At 53.4% G+C, this 11,643-nt stretch overlaps 1 pseudogene; it reads left to right on the top strand.

Moving 5' to 3' along the window:
• The first annotated feature begins 8,279 nt into the window (after nucleotides 1-8,279).
• Nucleotides 8,280-9,644, top strand: LOC138349238 (uncharacterized; annotated as a pseudogene).
• The last annotated feature ends 1,999 nt before the right edge of the window (nucleotides 9,645-11,643 follow it).

Raw genomic sequence — 11,643 nt, 5'->3', positions numbered from 1 at the left:
AGGCGAGGATGGCTTCCCACGCCCGATGTCATTCGACCGTGTGTGCTGACCAAAGGCGGTTATGTCATGCCACGCCCGACGTAGTCCGACAGTGTGTGCTGCCCAAGGGTGGTGATGTCATGCCACGCCCGACGTCGTCTGACCTTTTGTGCTTTCCAAGGGCGGTGATATCATGGCACGCATGACGTTGTAGACCGTGTGTGATGTCTAAGGGCGATGATGTCATGCCACGTCTGACATCGTCCGACCGTGCGTGCAGTCCAAGGGAAGTGATGTCATGCCACGCCCGATGTCATTCGACCGTTTGTGCTATCCAAGGGCGGTGACGTCATGCCATGCCCGACGTCATCCGACCGTGCATGCAGTCCTAGGGCGGTGATGTCATGCCAAGCCCGACGTTGTTCGAACTTGTGTGCTGTCCAAGGTCAGTGATGGCATTCCACGTCTAACAGCATTTGACCGTGTGTGCTGTCCAAGGGTGTGATGGCATCCCACTCCTGATGTCGTTAGACCGTGAGTGCAGTCCAAGGGCATATTTTGGAGTCCACTCCCATTCTGTGCAGGCCTTAGCAGATGCTGGTTGGCCGCAGACGTGTTGCGTACACAGACCCATTTGCCCCTTGACATCTAACTTGGCTTTAAAAATAACACCCAACATCCTGAAAACGTCTTATAATGACATTTCATTAGTCCTATAACATGTCATTAGGCTTGGTAAATGATCTCAACATCACGAAAACCTCGTAATGGGGCTTAGTTATCGGACAAGTTTTTGACCGTCGCACAATGTATAGCTGAACACTTAGTGGAAGACAAGTGAACTTCACGTGCCATGTTACTTCCGGTATTTATATTTCAACACTTAGTTATTTTTTCCCCTTCTAAGGATGCAAGCAGCACACGAACCTCTCATTTGAAAAGTTAGAAATGATTGGATTTGATTTTGGGGGAGGGGGAGTGTGGGGGGGACGAATCAGAGCGACAAAGGGCTGAATCTCAGTGTATCGTGGCAGCAAGGCCACTGTGCCATTTACAATACCCTATCGGGTATTTAAGTCGTATGCAAAGGATTCTACCTGCCACTCACTGGAAATTGTACTTCAAGGCAGTCACCGCAACACTTTTGTCGCAGCGATTTAGCCAACGACATGTGTCCTTGGGGGCAATAGGCCCCTACTGCGGTTCGCCAAGCGAACAGCAAGCACATGCGGTGATGTCATGCCACGACCGACGTCATCCGACCATGTGTGCTCTCTAAGGGCGGTGATGGCATGCCACGCCCGACGTCGTCCGATCGTGTGTGCTGTCCAAGGGCGTAGATGTCATGCCACGCCCGACATCGTTTCACTGTCTGTGCAGTCCAAGGGCGATGTTGTCATGCTACGCCCGACGTCGTCCGACCGTGTGTGCAGTCCAAGGGCGGTGATGTCATGCCACACCCGACGTCGATTGAATATTTTTGCTGCCCAAAGGCGATGCAGGCATGCCACGCCCGATGGCGTTCGACCGTGTGTGCTGCCCAAAGGCGATGATGGCATACAACGCCCAACGTCGTTTGACGATGTGTGCTTTCCAAAAGTGGTGATGGCATTTCACGCCCGACGTCGTTCGACCGTGTGTGCTTTCCAAAGGCAGAGATGCAATGCCACGCCCGACGTCGTTCCACCGTGTGTGCTGCCTAAAGGCAATAATGGCATGCCAATCCCGACGTCGTTCGACCATTTGTGCTGCCAAAAGGCGGTGATGTCCTGCCATGCCTGACGTCATCCGACCGTTCGTGCCATCCAAGGGTTGTGAAGTCATGCCATGCTCGACGTCGTTCGACCGTGTTTGTCGTCTAAGGGCAATGATGGCATGACACGCCCGACGCTGTCTGACTGTGTGAGCTAGTCCAAAGGCGATGATGGCATGCCACGCCTGATGTCGTTCGACCGTGTGTGCTGCCAAAAGGCGATGATGGCATGCCACACCCGACTATGTGTGCTGTCCAAGGGCGGTGATGTCATTCCACGCCCAACGTTGCCGACCGTGTGTACTGTCCAAGGGAGGTGATGTCATGCCACGCGCAATGTTACCGACCGTATGTGTTGTCAAGGGCGGTGATGTCATGCCACGCCCGACATCATCCGAAGATGCGTGCAGTCCAAGGGCGGTGATGTTATGCAATTCTCGACGTCATTCGGTCATGTTTGCCGTCCAAGGGCTATGATGGCATGCCACACCTGATGTCGTTCGACTGTGTGTGTTGCCCAAAGGCGGTGATGGCATGCCACGCGCGACGTCGTCCAACCGTGTTTGCTCTCTAAGGGCGGTGATGGCCTGCCATGCCCGACGTTGTCCGACCGTGTATGCTTTCTAAGGGCGGCAATGTCATGCCACTCCCGATGTCGTTCGACCGTCTATGCAGTCCAAGGGCGGTGATGTCATGCCACGCCCGACGTCTTCCGACCGTGCGTGCAGTAGAAGGGCGGTGATGTCATGCCATGCCCGACGCTGTCCGACTGTCTGTGCTGCCCAAAGGCGATGATAGCATGCCACGCCCGACGTTGTTCAACCGTTTGTGCTGGCCAAAGGCGATGATAGCATGCCACGCCTTATGTCGTTCGATCGTGTTTGCTGTCCAAGGTCAATGATGGCTTTCCATGCCCGACGCCGTCTGACTGTGTCAGATAGTCCAAAGGAGATGATGGCATGCCGTGCCCGACGTCGTTCGACCGTGTATGCCCATGCCCGACGTCATTCAACCGTGTGTGCTGTCCAAGGGCCATGATGGCATGCCACGCCCGATGTCGTTCAACCGTGTGTGCTGCCCAAAAGTGGTGATGGCATGCCACACCCAACATCATTCGACCGTGTTTGGCGTCCAAGGGATCTGATGGCATGCCACACCCGATGCCGTCCAACTGTGTGAGCTAATCCAAAGGCGATGATGGGATGCCACGCCCGACGTCGTTCGACCATTTGTGCTACCAAAAGGCGATGATCACATGCCACGCCTAACGTAGTTCGACCGTGTATGCTTCCAAAAGGCGATGATGGCATGCCACGCTCGACGTCGTTCGACCGTGTGTGCTGTCAAAAGGCGGTGATGTCATGTCAAGCCCGACATCATTCGACCATGTGTGCTACCCAAAGGTAATGATGGAATGCCACGCCCAACTTCATTTGACCGTGTTTGCCGTCCAAGGGCGATGATGGCATGCCACGCCCGACGCTGTCCGAATGTGTTAGCTAGTCGAAAGGTGATGATGGGATTCCATGCCCGACATCGTTCGACCGTCGGTGTTGCCCAAAGGCGATAATGGCATGCCACGCTTGACGTCGTTAGACCGTGTGTGCTGCCCAAAGGCGATGATGGCATGCCACGCCCGACGTCGTTCGACTGTGTGTGCTGCTTAAAGGCGATGATGGCATGCCACACCCGACGTCGTTCGACCGTGTGTGCTGTCCAAGGGCGGTGATGTCATGCCACACCCAACGTTGCTGACCGTTTGTACTGTCCAAGGGCGGTGATGTCATGCCACGCGCGACGTTATCGACCATGTGTGCTGTCCAAGGGCAGTGATGTCATGCCACACCCGACGTCGTCCGAAGATGCGTGAAGTTTAAGGGCGGTGATGTCATGCCACGCCCGATGTAATTCGACCGTGTTTGCCATCCAAGGGCTATGATGGCATGCCACGCTTGAAGTCTTTCGACTGTGTGTGCAGCGCAAAGGCGGTGATGACATGCCACGCCCGACGTCGTCCGACGGTGCATGAAGTTCAAGGGCTGTGATTTCATGCCATGCCTGACGTCGTTCGGTCGTGTTTGCTGTCCAAGGGCTATGATGGCATGCCATGCCCGACATCGTTCGACCATGTGTGCTTCCCAAAGGCGGTGATGTCATTTCACGCCCGATGTTGTCCGACCGTGCGTGCAGTCCAAAGGCTATGATGGCATGCCATGCCTGGCGTCGTTCGACTGTGTGTGCTGCCCAAAGGCGGTGATGGCATGCCACGTCCGACGTCGTCCAACCGTCTTTGCTATCCAAGGGTGGTGATGGCCTTCCACGCCGGACGTCGTCTGACCGTGTATGCTTTCTAAGGACAGCGATTTCATGCCACGCCCAACGTTGTCCGACTGTGTGCAGTCCAAGGGCGGTGGTGTCATGCAAAGCCCGATGTCATCCGACGGTGCGTGCAGTCCAAGGCAGTGATATCATACCATGCCCGACGTCGTTCGGCAGTGTTTGCCGTCCAAGGAATATGATGGCATGCCACGCCCGACGTCGTCCAACTGTGTGTACTGTCAAAGGGCGGTGATGGCCTTCTAAGCCCGACGTTGTCTGACCGTGTGTGCTGTCTAAGGGCGGTGATGCCATGCACCACCCGACGTCGTTCGATTATCTGTGCAGTCCAAGGGCGGTGATGTCATGCCACGCCTGACGTCGTCTGACCGTGCGTGCAGACAAAGGGCAGTGATATCCTGCCCCGCCCGACGTCGTTCTTCCGTTTGTGCTGCCCAAAGGAGATGATGGCATGCTACTCCCGACGTCGTTCGACCGTGTGTGCTGTCCAAAAGTGGTGATAAAATGTCACGCCAGACGTCGTTATATCGTGTGTGCTGTCCAAGAGCTATGATGGCATGCCACGCTTGACATCGATCTACCGTATGTTCTTCCCAAAGGCGATGATGGCATGCCACGCCTGACGTCGTTCTACCGTGTTTGCCGTCCTAGGGCGATGATGGCATGCCACGCCCGACGTCCTCCGACTGTGTGAGTTAGTCCAATGGCGATGATGGGATGCCACGCCCCATGTCGTTCGACAGTTTGTGTTGCCCAAAGGCGATGATGGCATGCCATGCCCGACGTCGTTCGATCCTTTGTGCTGTCCAAAGGTGATGATGGCATGCCACGCCCGACATCATTCCATCGTGTGTAATGTCCAAAGGCGGTGATGGCATGTCACGCTCGAAGTCGTTCGATTGTATTTGCCGTCAAAGGGCTATGATGGCATGCCACACTCGACGTCGTTCGACCGTGTGTGCTGTCCAAGGGCGGTGATGTCATGCCACGCCCAACGTTGCCGATCGTTTGTACTGTCCAAGGGTGGTGATTTCATGCCAGGCACGACGTTACCGACCGTGTGTGCTGTCCAAGGGCGGTGAGGTCATGCCACGCCCGACGTCGGTCGACAGAATCTCCAACCCAAAGGCGATTATAACATGCCACGCCCAACGTCGTTCGACCGTGTGTACTGTGCAAAGGCGGTGATGGCATGTCACGCCCGACGTTGTTCGATCGTGTGTGCTGTCCAAGAGCTATGATGGCATGCCACGCCTGACATCGTTCTCCCGTGTGTACTTCCCAAAGGCGATGATGGCATGCCACGCTCGACATCGTTCTACCGTGTTTGCCATCCAAGGGCGATTATGGCATGCCACACCCGACGCCGTCTGACTGTGTGAGCTAGTCCAATGGCGATGATGGGATGCCACGCCCGACGTCGTTTGACCGTTTGTGTTGCCAAACGGCGATGATTGCAGCCACACCCGATGTCGTTCGATCGTGTGTGCTGCCCGGTGATGGCATGTCAGGCCCGACGTCGTTCGATCGTGTTTGTCGTCAAAGGGCTATGATGGCATGCCATGCCCCACGTCGTTCTAATGTGTGTGCTTCCCAAAGGCGATGATGGCATGCCACGCCCGACGTCATTCGACCGAGTGTGCTGTTCAAATGCAGTGATGTCATGCCACGCCCGACATAGTCTGACCGTGTGTGCTGCCTAAGAGCGGTGATGTCATGCCATGCCCGACGTCGTCTGATTGTGTGTGCTAGTCAAGGGCGGTGATATCATGCCACGCCCAACGTTGCCGACCGTGTGTGCTGTCCAAGGGCGGTGATATCATGCTACGCCTGACTTCGTCCGATCGTGCATGCAGTCCAAGGGCAGTGATATAATGCCACGCCTGACGTCGTTTGACCATGTTTGTCGTCCAAGGGCTATGATGGCATGCCACGCCCAACGTCGTTTGACCGTGTGTGCTTCTAAAAGGTGGTGATGGCATGCCACGCCCGACGCCATCCAACCGTGTGTGCTTTCGAAGGGCGGTGATGTCATGCCACGCCCGACGTCTTCTGACCGTGTGTGCTGTCCAAAGGCGGTGATATCATGCCACGCCCAACGTTGACGACCGTGAATGCTTTCCACGGGCAGTGATGTTATGCTACGCCCAACGTTACCGACCATGTGTGCTGTCCAAGGGCGGTGATATCATGCCACGCCTGACGTCGTCCGATCGTGCATGCATTCCAAGGGCTGTGATATCATGCCACGCCTGACGTCGTCTGACTGTGCGTGCAGTCCAAGGGCAGTGATGTTATGCCACGCCCGACGTCATTCGACCGTGTGTGCTTCCCAAAGGGGGAGATGGCATTTTACGCCTGACGCCGTCAAACTGTGTTTGCTGTCCATGGGCGGTGATGGCCTACCACGCCCGACGTCTCTATTCATTTGTGCTGCCCAAAGGCGATGATGGCATGCCACGCTTGACGGTGTTCGAACGTGTGTGCAGTCCAAAGGCGGTGATGGCATGTCATGCCCGACGTAGTTCAATCGTGTGTGCTTCCCAAAGTCGGTGATGGCATGTCACACTTGACGTCGTTTGATCGTGTTTGTCGTCAAAGGGCTATGATGGCATGCCACGCTCGATGTCATTCTACCGAGTGTGTTGCCCGAAGGCGATGATGGCATGCAACGCCCGACATCGTTCGACCGTGTGTGCTGTCCAATGACGGTTATGTCATGACACGCCCAATGTAGTCCAACCGTGTGTGCTGCCCAAGGGCGGTGATGTCATGCAACGCGTGACGTTGTCTTACCGTGTGTGCTGTCCAAATGCGGTGATGTCATGCGACGCGCAACGTTTCCGACCGTGTGTGCTGTCCAAGGGCGGTGATATCATGCCACGCGTGACATCGTCCTATGGTGCGTGCAGTCCAAGGGCAGTGATGTCATGCCACGCCTGACGTCGTTTCACCATGTTTGCCGTCCAAGGGCTATGATGGCATGCCACGCCCGACGTCGTTCGACCATGTGTGCTTCCTAAAGGCGGTGATTGCACGCCACGCCCGACGTTGTCCAACCGTGTGTGCTGTCCAAGGGCGGTGATGGCATGCCACGCCCGTAATCGTCCTACCGTGTGTGCTGTCCAACGGCGGTGATGGCATGCCACGCCTGACGTCGTTTGAACGTCTTTGCAGTCCAAGGGCAGTGATGTCATGCCACGCTCGACGTCGTCCGATCGTGCGTGCAGTCTAAGGGCGGTGATGTCATCCCACGCCTGACGTCGTTCGACTGTTTGTGCTGCCCAAAAGCGATGTTGGCATGCGATGCCCAACGTCGTTCGACCGTGTGTTCTTCCCAAAGGCGATGATGGCATGCCACGCTCGACGCCATTTGACCGTGTTTGCTGTCGAAAAGCGGTGATGGCATGTCACGCCTGTCGTCGTTCCACCGTGTGTGCTGTCCAAAGGCGGTGATGTCATGCCACGCCCAACGTTGTTCAACCGTGTGTGCTGCCCAAAGGCGTTGTTGGCATGCCACGCCCGACGTCGTTTGACCGAGTGTGTTGTCCAAAGGCGGTGATGGCATGTCACGCCTGATGTCGTTCGACCGTCTTTTCTGTCCAAGGACTATGATGGCATGCCACGCCTGACGTCGTTCTACCGTGTGTGCTTCCCAAAGCCGATGATGGCTTGCCACCCCCGCCGTCGTTCGACCGTGTGTTCTGACTAAAGGTTGTGATGTCATGCCACGCCCGACGTAGTCCGATCGTGTGTGCTGCCCAAGGGCGGTGATGTCATGCCACGCCCGACGTCGTCTTACCTTTTGTGCTTTCCAAGGGCGGTGATGTCATGCCACGCATGACGTTGTCGACCATGTGTGCTATCCAAGGGCGGTGATGTCATGCCACGCCTGATGATTCTGACCGTGTGTGCTGTCGAAGGGCGGTGATGTCATGCCACGCCCGACGTCGTCCGACCGTGCGTGCAGTCCAAGGGACTTGATGTCATGCCACGCCTGATGTCGTTCGACCGTTTGTGCTTTCCAAGGGCGGTAATGTCATGCTATGCCCGACGTCGTCTGACCATGCGTGTAGTCCTAGGGTGGTGATGTCATGCCAAGCCCGCCGTTGTTTGAACCTGTGTGCGGTCCTAGGGTAGTGATGGCACTCACGTCTGACGTCGTCCGACCGTATGTGCTGTCCAAGGGTGTGATGGCATGCCACTCCCGATGTCGTTCGACCGTGAGTGCAGTCCAAGGGCGTATTTTGGAGTCCACTCCCATTCTGCGCAGGACTTTGCAGTTGCTGCTTGGCTGCAGACGTGTTGCATATGCAGTTGCCCCTTGACATCTAACTTGGCTTTAAAAATCGCACCCAACATCCTGAAAACCTCTTATAATGACATTTCATTAGTCCCTTAACATGTCAAATGGCTTGATAAATGAACTCAACATCACGAAAACCTCGTAATGGGGCTTAGTTATCAGACAAGTTTTTGACCGTCGTACAATGTAAAGCTCAACACTTAGCGGCAGACTAGTGAACTTCACCTGCCATGTTACTTCTGGTACTTATATTTCAACACTTTGTTATCTTTTCCTCTTCTAAGGATGCAAGAAGAAAACGAACCTCTCATTTGAAAAGTTAGAAATGATTGGATTTGATTTTGGGAGAGGGGGAGTGTGGGGGGACGAATCAGAGAGACAAAGGGCTGAATCTCAGTGGATCGTCACAGCAAGGCCACTCTGCCACTTACAATACCCCATCGCATATTTATGTCCTATGCAAAGGATTCTACCCACCGCTCGATGGAAATTGTACTTCAAGGTGGTCACCACGAAGCTTTCGTCGCGATGATTTAGCAAACGACATGTGCCCTTGGGGGCCATAGGCCCCTACTGCGGGTCGGCAAGCGGACAGCAAGCGCATGCGTCGCTTCTAGCCTGGATTCTGACTTAGAGGAGTTCAGTCATAATCCAACACATGGTAGCTTCGCGCCACTAGCTTTTCAACCAAGCGTGATGGCCAATTGTGTGAATCAACGGTTCCTCTCGTACTAGGTTGAATTACTATTGCGACACTGTCATCCAGAGGGCAAAACTAAGCTGTCTCACGACGGTCTAAACCCCACTCACGTTCCCTATTGGTGGGTGAACAATCCAACACTTGTTGAATTCTGCTTCACAATGATAGGAAGAGCCGTCATCGAAGGATAAAAAAGCAACGTCGCTATGAATGCTTGGCTGCCACAAGCCAGTTTTCCCTGCGGTAACCTTTATGTCACCTCTAGCTTCGAATTCCGAAGGTCTAAAGGATCGTTAGGCCACACTTTCACAGTTTGTATTCGTACTGGAAATCAGAATCAAATGAGCTTTTACCCTTCTGTTCCACACGAGATTTCTGTTCTCACTGAGCTCATCTTAGGACACATGCACTATCTTTTAACAGATGTGCCGCCCCAGCCAAACTCCCCACCTAATAATGTCTTCCGCCCAGATCAGCCCATGAAGCCAGCCTTATGTCCAAAAAGAGGGGAAATGCCCCGCTTCTTATTTAAATTTCGATGTCAAGCGCCCATGCAGCACGCCTACTAAGCCCACATGACGCCCTTGACGTCTGCCTGTTTTGGCCTCAGTTGCCCCACAGACGTTGCTTGCATGTTTTTTTAACGCCCAACAGCGTAGCACGGACAAGCCATGCATGCCATCAAGCGCCCATGCAGCACGCCTACTAAGCCCACAGGACGCCCGTGACGTTCGCCGTCCACCACCTCAAACACCCTGCAGACGTCGCGGGCATATTTTTGTAATCACCCTATGGCGTAGCACGGACGAGCCCTGCATGCCATCAAGCGCCAATGCAACATGCCTACTAAGCCCACGGGACGCCTATGCGGTCTGCCTGCCTGCGCCTTAGTCTGCCTCCAACACCTCTACCCCCTTATATATGCTTAAAGAAGTTTTACCCATGCGACAGGAGTTGACATGGATTTTCCAGAGAATCATAATGGAAATGTACAACCCAAATATGCAAGTCTTAAGGTAAAAACACACATCAACTTTAACAAATGATTTTAATATATATAAAAAATATATTTCAACATTTTTTTTAATTTTTATTTTTTCAAAAATTCTAAAAAATTAGTAAAAAATTAATAAAAATAGGAGAAATATTGAAAACATATGAAATCAACTCCGAAAATTCACAAAAAAATATGGGAACCTTAAAATAAATTTTTTAAAAATTTTAATTTTTAAAAGGAGACGTAAAAAATTAAAAAGCATAAAAATAAATTATAAAATAATGATTTAAAGTCAGAAAAATACAAAAATTCTCGAAAACACTTCTAAACATGTCAAATTAATGATAAGATATATATTTGCACAAATAAAAGATTTTTCAATATAGTACGAACCGTAAAATTAATGAAAATGATGCGAAAGAGCCATGTTAGGTGGAAATGTTAGAGAATAGATAATGGAAAGTTGATGAATATGTTTGTCATGCATAAAGGTTGTTTCAAAATCCTTTGATTTATGTACGGCATGAACATCCGCATGTTTTGTCTTGAACTCGAACAATGTCGCTCAAGCCACGACCGATGCGGGCAGGCCACGACTGACCATTGTGTGCAGGCACATTTGACGATGACCGACTGTTTGTGCTGTCGAAGGGATATAATGGCATGCCATGCCCGACGACTTCCGACCATCTGTGCTGTCCAAGGGCGATGATGGCATGCCACACCCGATGCCGTCTGACCGTCTATACTGCCCAAGGGCGAAGATGGCATGTCACGCCCGATGTCGTCCAACCGTGTCAGCTAGTGGAAAGGCGATGATGGCATGCTACGCCCGATGTCGTCCGACCGTGTCAGCTAGTCCAAAGGCAATGATGGCATCCCACGCCCGACGTCCTCCGACCGTGTAAGCTGTCCAAGGGCTATGATGGCATGCCACGCCTGACGATGGCCGACTGTCTGTGTTGTTCAAAGACGATGATGGCATGCCACGCTTGACGATGGCCAACCGTTTGTGCTGTCCAAGGGCGATGATGTAATGCCACGCCCAACGCAGTCTGACGTCTGTGCTGCCCAAAGGCGATGATGGCATGCCACGCCCGACGTCGTCCAACCGTGGATGCTGTCCAAAGGCGGTGATTGCGTACCACGCCTGATGTTGTTCGACTGTGTTTGTCGTCCAAGGGCGATGATGGCATGCCACGCCCGACACCGTCCGACTGTGTCCGCTAGTCCAAAGGTGATGATGGCATGCCAGGCCTGAATTCGTTCGACCGTGTTTGCAATCCATGGGCTATAATGGCATACCACGACCAACGTCATATGACCATGTGTGCTGTCCAACGACCATGACGGCATGCCACGCTCGACGTCGTTCGATCGTGTTTTCCTTCCTAGGGCTCTGATGGAATGCCACACCCGATGTCATTCAACCGTGGTTACTGCCCAAAGGCGATGATGGCCTGCCACGCCCGACGTCATTCAACCGTGTGTACTGCCCAAAGGCGATGATGGCATGCAACGCCCGACATCGTTTGACCGTGTGTGCAGTAAAAAGGCGGTGATGTCATGCA

Source organism: Solanum lycopersicum, chromosome 6 (genome assembly GCF_036512215.1).
Source record: "Solanum lycopersicum chromosome 6, SLM_r2.1".
Lineage (NCBI taxonomy): Eukaryota > Viridiplantae > Streptophyta > Magnoliopsida > Solanales > Solanaceae > Solanum > Solanum lycopersicum.
Note: the sequence above shows the minus strand (reverse complement) of the source record. Positions and strands in the feature narration are given on the sequence as shown.